Source organism: Microcebus murinus, chromosome 2, assembly GCF_040939455.1.
Source record: "Microcebus murinus isolate Inina chromosome 2, M.murinus_Inina_mat1.0, whole genome shotgun sequence".
Lineage (NCBI taxonomy): Eukaryota > Metazoa > Chordata > Mammalia > Primates > Cheirogaleidae > Microcebus > Microcebus murinus.
In genome coordinates, this window is record NC_134105.1 from 44,605,407 (window position 1) to 44,619,788 (window position 14,382).

The window sequence follows — 14,382 nt, forward strand, 5'->3', positions numbered from 1 at the left end:
ACCGCATCATCCCAGGGGTGGATTCTCGGAAGAGTGATGGTCATGTTTTTATCGGGCTGGCTTGAGGGTTCAAACAAGGTTAAAACAAAACAAAACAGCCCCGCTAACAAACATACAGACAGTCACCAAGAATGTGGGAAATACTAGCTGAGAAAAGTGCAGGAAGGCAGCAAATAAAGGAAGGTTTCACATGTTGCCCAACATTCAGTCAAAACTAAAGATAGAGCAGCAAGCTTTGTAGCAAGCAGGGAGATCCAAGCTTCTAGAAACACCCACTGCTTAGTTTAGGATGGAGAACATAGCAAAGCAGGATTTGAAAGCAGGTCCTTCTCAGAGCAGGGGCATCGGTTCTACTGAATTACGTCTTCAGGAAAGTGTCCATTGGAGGCAGCTCATGTGTAACTACCTATTTAATCTCCATGTAAGCACAGAAAATAACCCATCCAGATGAGCCATCCATTCTGTGGTTAGACCTGCTCACTGAAAATGTGCCAGGCCCCTTGGGTCCACCCTGCCTTCTCTAAGTATGTCTATTTGACAGGGAGGCGGTAGATTAACACCCAACATCCTTATGTTTGGTTCTTGACTACTTGGAGCCCTTCTTCCTCTCACATAGGGGTTATATTTAAAACATCACACCTTCTTTTCTTTGCATATACTGTTTCCTTGACCCCAGGTGAGGAAACAGCTCATCTTCAGCTTAGCCAATTTCTACCTTGCTTTAAAACTCAGCTCAAAGATCATCTCATTTATTCTTTCAACAAGAGCTAAGTACTTCCCAAGTACCTGGATACCTTCCATGAGTCCCTCTTCTTTGCTTCTATACACCCTGTACCTCCTGCTAACAAAACATATGCTAACGAAACATGGGCCAGGATTGTTTATTGATGTGTCTGTCTAGTTCATCAGATTTTAGATTTCTTGAGGGCAGATTGTGTCTTGCTCATAGTCTAGCATTGTTTCCAGAATTGAGCACATAGCAGGTGCTCAGTAAATAATTATTAAAAGATAAATAAAACAATAAATAAATGATTTACATCTCAAATTCTACCCAGGTTGCCATATTCTGAAGGGAATTCTTCAAGTCATTCTTCAAGTTGGTCTGGGATGAAATGTTCTCAAGTGCATTACTTAATAAAAAGAGCTCTGGGGCAAATGAAAAATCTGAAGTCAATATGAAATTGATCCTCATCAGCACTTTCTCCTCCAAACATATAGACAAAAGGACATTTCTGAAACATATGTATTAGTGTTGCATTTTCTGCTCCACAGACTCGGAGATCGTTGTCACTGCTAAGTCCAGCTCTCATTAATTTATGGGGCACCCAGCGTAATCAGCCACAGACTTCTTGGCAGCATGAATCAGAGGCCAGCCTAGAATTTGGGGGAGTCTCTAAGCTGCAAACAGAGTAATTTCCTTTTCTTATCCTTTCATGCAGAGAAGTTCACTCTTAATATCTTACTGCATCATCTTGCATCTTTTTTAGATGTCTGTGACTATACACCTAAACATATGCTTGCAGCAAAATGGGAACCATGTGTTGTATATAAAGCTCTGAAGCCTACCTTTGTGTCCATATGTCATTAAAAACCTAAAAATGGTTTAGAAATATGTTTTATTTAATGACTGCATTGTTTAAGTGCAAAAAAGTTCAGTGAAACCTTTTTCTCATTTTTGGAAAGTTTTTCAAAATTGCAAGTAATCTGGAAATAAGTTTGTTTATTCACAAATCTTTGTTATTACTCTTTTTTAGGATAGAACACCAGAAGAGGAATCCTGAAGTCAAAAATTATGAAATTATTTCAGACCCAGATAATCTGCATTAATTAGATTTTCACCAATACAGTTGCATTCTACACACTCAAAGTACATTTTTCCTGGAAGGGCTCCTCAAAGTGGTAGTAAAGGGCAATCTTCTATATGATCTTGCATTTGTTTGAACAGAAACAGAGTTTAAGGGAACATGTTAGGACAAGACTAGGCCGGTTTCATTTTTAAAAAATTATTTTTAATTGGCACATAATAACTGTGCATATTTATGGGGTACAGAGTGCTATTTGATACATGTATGCAACATGTAATGATAAAATCAGGGTAGCAGTATATCCCTTACCTCAAACCTTTATTATTTATCTGTGTTGGGAACATTCAAAATCCCCTCTTCTATTTGAAATTATATAATAAATTATTGTTAGCTGCAGTCAGTCTAGAGTGTTGTAGAACACTAGAACTAATTCCTCCTATCCTAGCTGTAATTTTGTATGATAGTTACCTTCTCACTATTCCAGCTTCACTCTGCCCTCCCCAGCCTCTAGTAACCACAATGCTACTCTCCACTTCTATCAGATCAACTTGTTTAGCTTCCACATGTGAATGAGAGCATTTGGTATTTATCTTTCTGCGCCTAGCTTATTTCATTCAACATAACATCTTCCAGGCTCATCCATGTTGCCACAAATGGCAGGATTTTGTTCTTTTTTATGGGTGAATAGTATTCAATTGTGTGTATATGCCACAATTTCTTTATCCATTCATCTGCTGATGGACACTTGGGTTGATTCCATATCTTTAGTATTTTGAATATTGCTGCAATTAACATGGGAGTGCAGATATCTCTTCAACTATGTCATTTTTGTCCTGGGCAGATAGCTAAGTTACATTTTCCAGTCCCCTAACAATTAAGTTTGGCCATATGAATGAATTCTGGCCAATGGAATATGTGTGGAAGGACTGTCTGCCATTTCCAGAAATGGCCCCTAAAAATATCCCAAGTGTGATCTTTTTCCTCTCTCTTTCCCATCTTCAGAGACCTTACAGACTACATGTCGAAGATGATGGTGACACAGATAAGATATTAAAAAAAACTGGTTTCCTAAAAGATTTCATTAAGTATCATAATACACTTTTATTGTGTTAAATCTTAGGTTGGGAGGGATTGTTGGTTAGGGTAGTAGTTTGCATTACTCACTCTAACTAACACAGCCAGTGTTTGATTTACACACTGGTCCCCAACCCAAAAGGCCTCAGCTGACTCTGTGTGTATCCAGCCCTTCATCTGCTGTTGACCAGCATGATGCCCTTCCCAGAGGCATGTGGTCATCTGTTGCTCCCAGGCTCCAGCCTGGTGTTCAGCAGACAGTAGGGCTTAAGTGGGTGCGGGCTCCTATGTGTTTCCCGATTGAAGGAAACCTTGTAAGAGCCTTGTGATCTCAACTGACTGACACTTAAGCAGGACCCAACTCTGCCATCTGAATATGACCGTCAATTACCTTCTGTCCCCTACTGCAGTTAACAGCTTCAGCCCCAGAAACAGGCCTATTTCAACCAAACGGGGCATCTGTACACAGCCTCCACATCAGAAAAGCCCAATGCTAGGGAACAGCCCTTCCAAACAAAGGCTGTTGTGCAAAAAATTAAAAAAAAAAAAATTTTAAAAAGTGGAGTTTCCCAACACAGTCATTTCTCTTTTCCTGCTGATGCTAATTACAGTTTGCTAAATGTAATCTGGGGAAACATGTCGCCCACCCAAGGGTTCCAGAAGTGGGCCCGCAGTCTTCAAAGCAACCTAGGAAGACAGAGTTGTTTCTCCTTTTAAATCTTTTATCTCTTTCTTTGCCCTCCCAATATATGTGGTAAACACAGAGAGGTATGCTCATAGAAAAGGTGAATTTGCAACTGCAAACCTTCCCACTCTCAGGACCTCTGTTTAGGCTTCTTGCTCAGATGCAAAGCTAGAGGCACGAAGTGGAGGCGTGCAGAAGACACCACCTGTCTGGCGGGGGGGTTAATTACATGTGTGAGCAGCGCCACGGTGGCAGTCTGGGGATGCAATTACAACTAATTGTGTTGAAACAACAAACTTGGGCTTCCTCCAAGGGGCCCTGCCCATGGGACGACCACATTGTCATTTTCCTACACCGCCGTTCCTTTTCTCTATTCCAGCATCACTAGTTGAATCTTCTCCCCTGTTAAAATCCTTCTCCTCCTTGTGGGACATCATCAAGAGCCACCTCCTCAGCGAAGCCTTCCTGGTTTTATACCACCCATTCCCACGTGAATGAAAGGGACTTTCCTCTCTTTTATCACAGGACTGTGACTGTTGCCTGGGACTCCGGTACACCACTTTCAATGTCTAGAATTCAGTAGTCAAATTCGGAAAACAAGAATCATGCGTGTCTAAGGCCCTTTCAGTCTTTAAAGCTCTTATTATTTTATTTGTCAAATATACCTTAATAAATCTAAAAAAGATACTATATGTGGGGACTTACAAAGTACCATATAACACTCTTAGATATTTTAAAAGAATAATGTTTGTGAAAGACTTCACATCAATGTATTAAATTGAAATTCAGCATCAAAACAACTATTAAAGTGCTTTTTTGAAATTGTACATTCCACATTAACAAAATTTCAAAATGAGAAAAAAAAAACTCTTTTTTTTTTTTAATTTTTGAATCCTTAGGAATAAAAATGAAATGGTTTAAAAATACTAGTGGAAAGATTGTGGTTTGGAACCAGAAGAATGCCTCTTGCTGAATGACCTGGGCAAGACTTATCATATCTTTGGGCCTCATTTTCCCCATCTGTAAAATGCCAGCAGTGCTGATTTTACTTTACTAGGCTGTTGAGTGGATTAAATTAGACTGTGCATGAGAAAGCACTTTAAAAATAATGAAATAAAATATTTGTATTAATAAAAACCCCAAATGAGTCTCTCCCTACCCTAAGCAGTACCATCACTACCACTGGATTAAACATCTTAAAACACACATCCCAGATTGCCGGAATCATGCCCAACTATCTTCACTTTCTTTCTGTAGAATAACAATCTTCCAATAAAAATCTCCAGAAACTCTGAGGCTAACAATCACAAGGACTTTGGCAACTCTTTAGTGGGGGCCTACCTTGTGCTAGGCATTTGCTTACCACATAAACAGAATGAAAGAATTAGACAGACTTAGGGTCAAGTCCCAGATTTGCAAATGAATATTTATGCAGTTTTGAGAAAATTGCTTTACTTTATGAATCTTCATTTCCTTGTCTACAAATCAGCTATGAGAGTGCCTACTATTAAGGATTGTTTTGAAAATTAAAATGTGACAACCCACTTCAAGCATGCAGACACAATATCTGACCCATAGCAGGCATTCAACAAAAAATAGACCCTTTCTCCTACTTCCCTTTCCCTTTGAGTGCCAAGATTATAGAATTCCATAGTATAAAACATTCATATAAATTAGATGTGTGGGAAATGATGGGTGGCTTCTAGTAGGGTGACATTGGAGAAAGATTTAACCAGCATCTCCGTTCCAATATCACAATCGGGCCCCCTGCATGAGCCTTTCACTTACTGTGCTCATCACCACAATATTTTACAGTGAGCATTTAATTTTTTTTTATAAAAAGAAAGATTATTCTCAATGATGCATGTGATAAATATGCTAGCTTTAAACCTTTTAGAAATATTAAAGGTTTTACAGCTCAATGTTTGACAGACTTGATTAATCCCTTCCACACAGAAATACTCAGGAAGATAGCTGTGCTTGGGTTTTAAAGCTCCAGGAGTGTTCTTTGATAAAGGTAAAGAAAAACGTAAAGAGCTTTTAAAAAGAGAGATTCTTGTGCCACACAGAATAGACAAAGAATAGAAAAAGCCAGAATGCTGCACAGTGAGGCAGAGAGTTGGAAGTCAGGGTGGGGGTGGGGGTGGGGGTGGGGGAAACAGTGCTTTAAAACCTCTCTCCTTTGCAGGAGTTTTCAAATCAAAGGTGCATAGCCAGCCTGACCACAGGACATTAGTCTAGAAGTTTTCTTCTCTGCTGGGTACCAAATATACCACATGGGAGGGGGCACCACACAGGGCAGACCAAGGCAGGACAAACTTCAGAGAGGAATGGAATGGAATGGACCATTGTCCCTTCTCATGGTGCTGGACCACTCAACAGCTTCCTCCCTGTTTGTTCAGTCATCAGAGCTATTTCTTGCACAGACTTCTCCAACCCCCTATGGGATTTTGAGCTCCTCTAGAGAACAGGAAATATGTTTTGGCTATTTTTCCCCTTCTGCACCTAGCCTAGCTTTTGTATATAACAAGTGCCTAATAGGTGTTGTTGAACCGATGGAGTTAGTATTTAATAAATCCTTGATGAAATCATCTAATGCCACAAGTAGTAAAAAAAATTCCGACTTAAGAATGATTCTTGAAAAATTACTAATAGATTCTACCTTCCTCCACCCAATGTTATAAGAGAGACTAAACCACTGAGGCTTCCAATTGAAGCCTTTCACCTGCTGGGTGAAACCTCACCCAGCAGACATGTATGGAGCGCCACTACTATCTCAGGTGATTTGGACCTGGTTTCCAGCTCACCTGCATCGCCTGGTGAAAAGGACTTGTCAGCACTGTGGTAGCTACTATGATGGAAGCATATCCAGAAAGCCATGCAGGACAAAGGAAGGTGCACCAAACCCAGCAATTTAAAACTTAGGGAAGGAGTGCCAGATGCCGAAGCTGAATGTTCAAGGACAAGGCAAAGAGAGACTAGGGAAGGATGCATACAGTTTTGATCTGTGGACTTCCATTGCAACTCCAAATGGAACACTTGCTCTGCTGATCAACCTCCCACACATAATCTCAAAGTGCCAGCCCACAATGCTCTGAGGTTTTCTTTGACACCCAGGTCAATCACTAATGCCAACCCCTGCTATATTTTTATGGAAGCATTTCCCAACACGAAACACCAACATACTTGCCAGAAGATATTATGGGGGCAAAGGTGTAATTCAATTATGTGACTTAATCAATTCAAATGGCTAATGTACAAGAATCTCAGGATGTCATCCAGCTTTCAAGTGAGGGCGAATAATTGTTCCATAATTTCTTAATTCTCCCACAAGACAGTTTAAATTAAAGGATGTCAATTTGCAAAGCCAGACTGCATTGTATTCTTAAATTGGGCCTGAAATAGCCACGAGATGAAGGCTAATAAGGCAGAGAGCACAGCCCAGAGTGCCTGGTGCTGTGCAAAATTGTTTAATATGGTCAGACCCTTTAATCTTCATATCTATTGATGCAGAAAGCAGCATATTTCTGTCACGTATGATAAGAAACATTACTTTTTAAATTCCTTGGTGAGGCCTGCAGATCTTAGGCAGCCAAGATAGCAGGACTCTCTATTTCTGTTTCTGTGAACATTGCTTTTTTCCCTTAAATTGGTTTTATTCTAATCCATTTAGTCTCCAATCTAAGTCAGAGACAAGTAACCCTGAATGGAACCACACAAGAGGAGAACAAAGGCATGTGCCTTTCAGTTCGCAGACTTTGCTGGCTACTACCTCATTGAATAAGTCAGTGATTAAACAAATAATGAACCTTCAAGCATTAACTATAGGATAGGCAGTTAGTTCCAGAAAGGAAGAGAATCGGAACAGTTTTCTAGGGAAACATCATGCTCAAAAGTGGAGGACAGGGTGGTGGAAGAGGATGATTTGAGCTATTTTCATAAAAGAGTCAAACATTTTACTCACGAATATCCTAGAAGATGAGGCAATCAATGTGTCCAGGCTGGCTGGGGGTGATGCTGGGGAAAAGGGGACCCTGGGGTCTGGATCGAAGAAATCAGATAATGTTTTCCCAAGATTGCCAGGGCCACGAGTCAGGAATCGTCATCGAAAGAAGCCAAGGAAATAGCTGCAATGAAAAAAGTATGTCAATTTTGAAAGCACACTGAAGGAAAAAGGAAGATAAAATACAAAGCTGGTCATCACAATTGGGTTTGCAGGATGAAGCATATCATTCTAACTTGGGTAGAGTACAGGTAGGTGGGCATGGCCCCAGAGACCCAAGGGAGTTGTGCTGGGCTAAGTGAAAGGGTATTTGTCAGGGTCTTTGTGCCTAGCATGTACCAGACTATGGGAAGCAGAGAAAGTACAAAGCATTCCTTAATCTTTATCTTTAAAATATGGACTGTTATATATACACAGGCTAAAAGTCAAAGTGTTAGAATTATACATTTTTTCACTTAGATGAATCTAATTGTAGGATAAAAACACTGAAGTGAAATTATTAGGTAAAGAAAATATATGTTTTAAATTTTCATATTGTTAAATTACCATACACAAAGGATATACAATTTTATACTGTCCTGAGCAATGTATAAAAGCATAACTTTTCCATACCTTCACTGCTATAGTTTGGATGCTTGCCCTCCAAAACTTATGTTGAACTTTGATCCCTAATATTTGAGGTGGAGCCTAATGGGAACTGCTAGGGTCATGGAGGCAGATTGCTCATGGATGACTTGGTGCCATCCTGCAGTAATGAGTGAGTTCTTGCTCTGAGTTCCATAACAGCTGGTTGTTAAAAAGAGTGTGACCCATCCCTCCTTTCTTTCTCTTGCTTTCTCATTCATAATGTGATCTCTGCACTTGTGGGATCCCTTTCCCCTTCCATCATGAGTGGAAGTAGCCAGAGGCCCCCCTCAGAAGCAGATATTGGCACCATGCTGCAGAACAGTGAGAAAAATAAACCTCTTTTATTTGTAAATCACCCAGCCTCAGTTATTCCTTCAGAGCAACACAAACGGACTAAGACACTCATCCACAGAGCTGATCACAGATCTTTATTTGGAGAGACATGAGATATAAGCCATAATAATGACAATGATAATGCTAATATTTAATGAATGATCATAGCATTTTAAGCACAGATTTTAGTCTTTGTATGTATCAATCCATTTATTCCTAACAGCAATCCACTGATGTAGGCACTATTATTGGTATCATTAAACAGTAAAGGAAAGAGAAACACAGGGAATTTAGGAAACTTGTTTGTGACCATAGCTATGAAGAACAGAGCCAGAATTCCAGCTTTGGCACCTGTCAGTCCTTCTTCAAAGCCCAAACTCTTAACCACTAGCTGTCATTCCGGGGGATGGTATATTATTGATGGTATGTGTTATACCAGGTACACACAAATAGGAAGCCTGAGGGAGGTGTGTGTGCATAGGAAATTAAACAGAGAGAGACTAGCCCTTTCCATCTTAATGAAAGTAGACACAGGCTATTAACTGGGGAAATGTTGGGCTATCGTGATTGATAAGCAGAACCCTAGGAAGAACACGTTAACACATTTTTCTTACTTTTTTCTATCCCTTTCACTAGAAAAATTATTATATAAATATTGATGATATGTTAAAAACACAAGAGCTACAAAAATGAAAGTATAGTGTAGCCAAAAGATCATAGCATTTTAAATAATATAGACCTGTGTTCAATCCCAAGTTCTACTACTCTTTAACTGGGTGACCTTAGGAAAGTTACATAACTTCTCTGAACCTCATTTTCTTCAAAAGGAAAAAGTCTATAACTCCAGGAAAACTTTGTGATGATTAAATAATACAAAATATAAACAGTGCCCATCACTCAACAAATATCATTAGTTGTAATCAATTTCTACCTGTTTGACCTTTCTCTCCCTGCTACTCTTTAAAGCCCCTCTGCTATCATTATATTAGTCTATCCACTTTTCTTAAACATAATGGGATTTTCCAGCCTGTTTTCATTTCTGCATTCTATTTCTTTCTTGCTGAAATAGTCCCCTTATCCCCAAGCCCTATCACTAGGAATTCTACCATTAAGCCATCCAGGTCTACATCAAATGCCAACAATACCACAAAGTGTTCCTTGGCCAATGACTCCATCTCTAAATACCTAAGTAGTATTGGACTCTGCTACTCTTAAGACATTAATCCTCATAATACCAGCAGTTAAGGAATTCTTTACTATGTACCAGGCACTGTTCTAAGCACTTTGTATACTTAGCTCATTTAATCCTCTCCACAAGTCACAGGTTCTGTTGTTATCCCCTCTTAGACAGTCATGAACAGCAGTCACTATTTGCATGTCTTATTTGCCCAGCTGTACTAAGGGCTCTAGAGAGCAAAGAGGCCATGAAAGTAATATTTAAACTAGTATAGGCTTTGGGCTCAAAGAACATGGGTTCCAGTCTTGGTCCTGATCCTACCAGCTGTGTGATATTTTGCAAGTTACCAAAACTCTTCAGGCATCAGTTTTAATTTGTAAAAGATGCTCATAATAATTACTTCGCAGTGTCATTGTAAAGCTTGAGTTTGCAGTTATAAGAATTTGAAACGGTGCTTGGCAAATGGTGAGTTTAGAAAATGTCAGCTTTTTATTATTATTACTTAATAAACATACAGAAAGTGTTCAACAAAAGGTATTCATTACAACTTTGTACATGCTATTCCTCTACCTGTATTGTCTTCTCACATTCGCACCCATCATTCTGTCAACTGAAAGAACTCAAGGTGTAGGTCTCTAAAATCCAGCTCTGACATCTCCTACTCTGCAAAGCGCTCCTTGATGGTCCCCTTTGCAGGCCAAGCTCTCTCCATTGCATGCCCTTTTTGTTACCTTTTATACCCAGTTCTCCTGTACCACTCATTCCACTACACCTGTGCTACAATTCCTTGTTGCAGTTTTTGCTCAAAACTGTGGGCTCCATGAATATGGGGACTATGCCTCAATCATTATCCCCTAATACTTAGCACACTACTAATATAAGCTGGGTGCTCACATGGGCTTAGCATGCTACTGAATAAATAAATAAATTAAACATAAATACCCAAATGATGAGAGAAATCATCAATTCTTAGCTTACTACTATATAATTCACTGAAAAGTCCTTAAATCTGCCAGTCAAAGCATAGAAAGACACTGTTCAAAAACTAAGTGTTTTATCAGCATAAATGGGAGGGTTCTGGAAGGAACTAGTTGCATTTGTGTCAGCCACATAGTCACTCGTTGCACTGACAAGCTATTGATGCTTTATTGATAGACATTGCAAAATGATAGATTCGCCAGCTATTCACCAGCAATTCATAAACTCAAGACATTAACAGACACACTGTTTGCCTGTTCAGATATAAGCAGAGCATTATGGAGGGAAAATAATAATTAACTCATAAGGAGAGGGGCAAGTAAACATTCTATTAAAAGGAGAAAGAATCCCAAATGAATATAATCTCCTTCCATTACATTATAAGCATTAAAATTAATGGTGTTGCTTTTTCTGTGGTTTGGATAGTCATTGTATTTAACAAGCCGAAGTTAACTTCATAGGGAAAAAAATAAATTAAATGTGCGGGTGTCTCAGGAAACTTCATTTTCTGAGTGAATAGCCAAGTTGATGCACATCACCAGAATGTCTGACAATCAGTTTTCCATACTGGTGTGTTCTAAATGGGAAAAGAAACCAAGTCTTCATTTAAATTATATTGCAAATCACTCCTTGCCTGCTGAATGGCATTCAGCTGCAGTGGGTGGCTTTCACCGTAGGGCCCCAACCACGACATTGGATGATTAATGCTAATTTGAAATGTTTTCTTGGGGGGGGGATGGGCACACTATCTCGGTGCATAGGAGGCTGAGGAAATTTTATGGTGGGTGACTGACTCAAAGGCCAACAGCATATTTGCCATCAGATAAAAATGCACATTCACAAACATACCGAGACAAGTCAATTATTCCCCGATTCACTATTCCTTGGGTCCCTTTGTGTAAAGAAACCTATTTATACTCCCCATCAGATGGATACACAGAATCATAGTAAACAAGCCCCCGATTCCACTATTCTGTATCATATTTCCCAGGGCACCTTCCGTCGTGGAAGTCATTAGTTTTGGTCTTTTTGTTCCCGATATATCAAAACAGACATTTTGCTAGTGACTTCAGTTTTATTCCCAGACACCAAGCAGTTGGGAGACACAATTTTGGAGCAACTGAACAAAAATATATATGCTTTGTAATCTTTTGCTGAGGGTGACTAGGAATTTGTACTTCCCTACCTTGATGACTGATTCATATATAAATATGAAATCAGCGCTCAAAATCTTATTACTCTTTTCCCCTTCCTCAGCTTAATGGTTCAAAGAAACAAACCTGTCTTTGTCTTTTACCCAATACCATGCACTGGAGTCAGACAGTGCACAAAAAGGAAACTAATCTGAACCCACATCTGAAAAAAAAAAAAATACAAGTTAACATGAGCCATCATATTTCATCTGTCAAATCAGCAATATTCTTTAAAAGAAAATAACTCTCAGTGTGGGCAAGGGTTCTGGGGATAGATTCCCCTACACTGCGCTGCGGGTAGCCCTGTTCCTAGGTGACCGCCCACAGGCAGCAAGCTCGCTGCTACACACGACTGTCATTGATGGCGAGGACCGTGTGGTCTATAGTTGGGAATGTCTGAGCTCAAAACATCTGGCATGGAATCCTGGCACTAGCACTGTTATCTGTATTATCCAGGGTGAGTTCCCTTCCTTTTATGAGCTTGAGTTTCCCACGTTTCAGGGTTATTATGAGGGTCTGAGGTAAACCAACTTATAGCACGACATCTGTCATAAAGTAGATACTCTATAATTCAGTGCTATTATTGCAATGTCCTTAAAACAGAACCAGTTCTGCACTTTAAATGTTTTCATACCATGCTGCCATGATCATCAGTGAGTTCCTTGAGATGCTGATTATCAGTATATATAATGGGCTAATTTATAGGTGCATAAATAGCCAATGTGCCATAAGACCACATTTTCTGTTGTGTGTGTTTAAGTCAATGTGTTTCAATAGCTGAAAGCTAATTTCCACATGGGTCTTTGACCTTTAAAATTACTAAATGTGCTACTCAAGTGACAGGATCCTTTCTATACCTGACACTGATTTGCAAAATTAGATATCCAGAAGGCTAAAACATAATTTTTATGAGCAAGACAACAGTGTAACAAGCCTGGGAATCTGTCATTAAACCCTATTACGGCGAAGTCTTGGTGGTTATCAAAGGATTAGGCTTCTACTGCTGCAGGCTTGCAAGCAGCTCAGGACCTTTAGGCAGGGGAGCCAGGGCCAGGCCTCCCTGAGAAAGCTCCAAAGCCCAGTCAGCATGAAGCACTCTGCACACAGAGGGAAGCATCGGTTATCAAACTGGCTGCATATTGGAGTCACCTGGGGACCGTCACAAATGACTGAAGTTTGGGCTCCACCCCTGACCTAGTGAGTCACACTCTCTGTGGGTGGGGCCTGTGCATAGAAATATTTTACAAGCTCCCAGGTTATCACAGAGTAGTCCCAGTTAGAAAAAAAAAAGAAATACCAAATCACTGGAGTGGAGGAATGTTTTGATTGGCTGTGGTCTTTCAAAGTGGTCATCTTTCTTCTCATAAGAAGGTTGAAAAGTGTGGAAGGAACATTTACAGGAAAAATGGAGCACAAGAAAGAAGAGCAGGATGAATGGGATGGAGCCATGGTGGAGGTAGGAGGGGTGAGTGGTAACTAGCACGGGGTGGAGGTGCTGCCCTGCCCATCAGAGCCTGATCAGAGTCCCGGGTGGAGCTGGGCGGGTCTGCAGGCTGGGGTGACAGGCTGCACGGCATCCATGCACAGATATACCATCTCTCCAGGCTTTGAAGGGTTAACAGCACTTCTGGTGGGGGGTGGTGAGGGGACTATAACACGGAAGGGGCCGTGTGGATAATCTGAGGAAAGAGAGTCACTTCTGCCCACAGGTCTGTGACCCCAGCTTTTCACCTCTGACCACCCCATCCCCTTTCATAACTGCATGCATTTCCATTTTCTGTTCTTTCCACCTAAGAAGCTCTTTTCTACTTTTCCACCATGCAAATGCCATCAAATGTTACCTCCTATGTAGAGTCTTTCCTGATTCCTTCTGGTGCAAAGTCACTGAACACTTTGTGCGTTCCCATAGTCACAACTCATCACACTATATTTATTAATCAGTGGCTTACATGGACACCCTTGCACCTGCATGCTCCACCCTGGGCATTTTTCTGTGTTTTCATCTTTGGTTTCTGCTGCAGTACTTAGCATGCAGTAGACTTTAGTGATTTTTTTAAAGGATTCTGTGGCACTGTAAGTAGACAGCTATTGCTTCACTCTGTACAGAATCCTTTTTGGATAGCAGTTGGAGAACTGTCCTATCCTTTGGGATTCTAGAGGAACTGTCAATCACCATGACTGTCCCTTGGCTTTAGGAGTCAGCATGTGACCCAAGCAGGGCAATTAAGAGTCCTTCTGTAAGAACTGATATATGGATACTGAGGAAAAGTGCCTCTATTTCCTTTGGACCAAGACCTGTAAGGATTTTACCCTGCAACTGCCAAAATTATCTTGTTTGCTATAAGGCTAGAGCTTGCAGGAGCGAATATGGAAAAATGTTGACACACTTAGAGACACAGATAGGTAGAATCAATAGAGGAAGGGAGAGAATGACCCTGATGAAGTCATTTTAGCACCTGGATACAACCATGCCTGATACACAACCATCACTCAGAGACTTCCTAGTT

The 14,382-nt window shown here is 40.3% G+C and overlaps 1 protein-coding gene across 2 annotated transcripts in view; it reads right to left on the bottom strand.

The window, feature by feature from the left end:
* The window catches only part of DAB1 (DAB adaptor protein 1), a 1,133,708-nt gene that overhangs the window by 784,669 nt on the left and 334,657 nt on the right, over positions 1-14,382 (bottom strand). For both annotated transcript variants that reach the window (XM_075998696.1, XM_075998701.1), the window contains exon 2: positions 7,529-7,691. The gene's annotated coding sequence lies outside the window, so the exon portion shown is untranslated. The remainder of the gene's footprint in view (positions 1-7,528; positions 7,692-14,382) is intronic.